We start from the raw sequence: 3,411 nt of genomic DNA, 5'->3' as shown, positions 1-3,411 counted from the left end.
CAGTTTCTCTGAGATATGCCAGCTAAGCAAGGGTTATATAATGCATGGGACAAAAGAACAGCACCAAGAAACAGAAAAGCTCAATGATAGCCTTATGGGATTTGAGCTGGGAGTGTTGGAACAAGGAAGGGATCTGGAGGTACTGGTGGACAATTCAGTGCAGTGGTCAGGCCAGGGACCAGGCTTCTTTCCAAACCAGTGCTTCTGGAGGTGGCTGCCCCTCGTACGTCAGAGTCCCTCACATGGAAGAGCAAAGAAATCAAAGGCATGGATGGAGCTAGCAGGACAGGGAAAGAGAAAAGTATTTCACAAAACTTTGTCCTAACAAGAGACATTATGCTCTGGGAAGTCCTGGGCCTTCCGGACAATGAAGGAAAGAGATGGAGTTCCAAAAACTAAAAAAAATCATTCCTATTTAGACTGCACTGTACAAATTATGAAAATTCCTCTTGGTCTTCCGAGGGACCAAGAGCTCTAAATGTGTCCTAATCACTGCCCACCTCTTTATTCCTTCGGCCCCATCAACCTTTGGTATGGGCTCCTCCCCCAAAAGACTTCCCCCATGTCCAGAGAGTTTCTCTTCACCTGTTCTGAATGGCTTCTCCATCTTGGATAACATGAAGGTGCTTCCCTGTGACTCCTTGGCCCATTCAAGAGTTTGGGTTCCTCAGGTCTTTTAGATGCGTTTTTCCGCAACCTGACTTGAAATGGGAGAATGACTAGGAAGTTGCAAAAGTGATGTCACTTCTTCCATATAATTACCCAATTATAGTGACTTGCTCTTTCTTCAAAACTTCAGGGGATTTCCACAAACCTCAGCCAGAGCCACCTGACCTCACCATCAGAGTCAGGAACAAGACGAGGTGACATCTAGTCTGTACATGCCTCTTTTGAGCAGACCGCTTGGGAGAGGATGCAGAGGAAGTGAGGAGGGCTGTGTGGACATGGTTGACTTCCCTTCACATGTGAAACTGTGGCAGGATGAGATCCCTCTGTCTTGAGAAGCCCCAGAAGTCTCAACGGGGGCTCTGTCCTCTTCTCTGCATTCACTGAATGTCTGAGAGGAACAAGGCAGGTCCATCCAGACATGCCTGTGAAGGTTCTGCTCTTGCTGCTGCTGCTGCCTCAGGCTGCCTCAGGGATGCTGAAGGCCAAATGCCCCTTGAGCTTGGAAGAGGATGCAGGATTTTCCCCAAATCATTACAGTCCAGGAGACTTCCTCATTAGTGCAGTCACCTCTGCTGCCTATTCTATGCCTGTACTATGCACCTTCAATGAGCTTCCCTCTGAGAGACTTCACTGGTAAGTGTTACGAGCGTGTTGAATCGGCCATGTCTTCTCTCGCCAAAGTTGCAATGAGTTGTAATCATCGCAGATGAACTGTGTCACCTGCTACCTCTCATTTGCTGGGCCATTTTTTACTTGGGAGGGAGCCTTTGGGTGTGCTTCAGCACTGAATGGCAGATGATTCCCTTGAACTGAAAAATGTGCATCTATGTTATGCAGTACATAAGAAAAACATGCTGGATCAGATCAATGGTCTATCGAATCCAACACTCTGTTCACAAAGCGAACAGATGCCTCAAGCAGGATGGGCACAGGAGTAGCACTTGCCGAGCTCCAGTGCAGCTGGTGTATTCAGCCAAGGCACCTCTGCAAAAGCAAGGAACACATGGCCAGAAAGGCTGGTAGCCATTGATGACCTCCTCCCTCAGGCATGTGTCCAGCACCCAAACTGGCGGCCATCAGCTCCTCCCAGGGCAGCCGACTCCATCCTTTCACTCCACACTGCCTGAAAAAGGACTTCCTTCTCTCCATCCAAACCTCCCACCAAGAAGCTCCTTGTGCAGAAAAGATGTTCCCTTCTCTTATCCACCTTGTGAACAGAGGGAGGCAGTGGCTAACGCTTCAGTGCAACCCTCCCAACCTTCCTCCAAGGCGAATTTCTAGGTTGCCTGCATTACTCTAGAAAGCAAATCCTCTGTGGAATGCTTGCAAGAGCCATCGAAGCTGAGTCTGGGTAAGATGAGCTGAGAGGGGCAGTTACCAGAAGGGATGCCAGGGCAGAGATGCCACAGTGCTGTTCTCTGGTGATCCAGAGAGCACAATCAGGGCCACAAAGCACACAAGCCAGTACAGAAGAGCTTGGCGTTCCATTCAGCAGCATGCGTTAGAGAAAGCAGCATCAGAGAGTGGAGCCGGATTACTGGCAAGGTGCTGGGTTCCCTATCCTTGGAGGTATTCCAGAAATGGATCTGAGTGTCTCATGTTTCTTCACTGAGCATGGGGCAGGCGGTTCTTCAGTCCCTTTCCAGCCAGGCACAATGACTCAGAGGCAGAGACAACACATCAGACCACAACGTCTGCAAGGAAGAGATGGGCTGAGCACAGGAATCCTAGCCACACGGAACTTGCCCCGTCTTCTCCTTGGAAGCACCTGAATGTAATGAGAGAAAGGAAATAACTGTTAACACCAGTGCTTTTTTCACCATAGAATGCACCAGAACAAGTTGCAGCACCTTTTCTTGAGTGATTTTCCAAGTTTTAAAAGTAACTTTTGAAAATTTGATGTTTGGTTCATGTAGATTTTAATCGCCCTTTCGAGCATAGCAGGTCGGCAGCAAAATGCTTAAAATGGTGCATGCGGGCTGCTTGTGTGTCGAATCCAATGCTCGGCTGCTCGGCTTGTGGTGCTGAGTGCTTACTCTGGGCAGCAACTGTTATGTTTCGTTACACAACTGATGTGTGTGGGTGTGTGTACAGTGATTAACTACATTCAGAAGGTAAAAGAGTTCATGAATTTAGGCACCATTTTTCTTCCAAAAAAAGCACTGGTAACACTGAACTATTGATGAATCCCACCCTTCTCCAAGAATCCTGGAAATTTTTCCTCTAAACAAAATCACCAAAAAACATTTTCAGAAGGGATGGAAGAAAAGAGCAGCAGGGCTTGCGGAGCCTTACCTACTGCCATTATGTTTCAAGTGTATGAAAGCAGCTTTTAGATGGCCAAAAAACTGCTTCAGAGCACCATCTTTGCTTTTCTGGGCAAAAGGTGCCTCCCACTCCACCACCAAAATGCAGAGAGCATAATGAAGACAATGCCTGTTGTTGGGATCAGTACAGCATGAACAGAGTTGTAGAAACTGAACAAAGAGAAATTTGCTTCCCCAAAACGTGCATAAAGTGAAGGAACCCACAATTCAATATTCTCCTGTCAATGTTTCATTTATCACATTTTCAGGAAAGAGTTCACAAACTACTGGGCGTGCCTTTCCTTCTTGCTCACCATCCAGGAAATAAACCAGGATCCAGGGCTTTTGCCCAACCTCACCCTGGGCTACAACATCCACGAGAACTCGTTTGATGCAAGACTGACTTCGGATGTTCTTCTGGACCTGCTCTCTCCTG

This window comes from Varanus komodoensis, unplaced genomic scaffold (assembly GCF_004798865.1).
Source record: "Varanus komodoensis strain SLA01 unplaced genomic scaffold, ASM479886v1 scaffold144, whole genome shotgun sequence".
Lineage (NCBI taxonomy): Eukaryota > Metazoa > Chordata > Lepidosauria > Squamata > Varanidae > Varanus > Varanus komodoensis.
The sequence above is the reverse complement of the archived record's forward strand: the minus strand, read 5'-3'. Positions refer to the sequence as shown.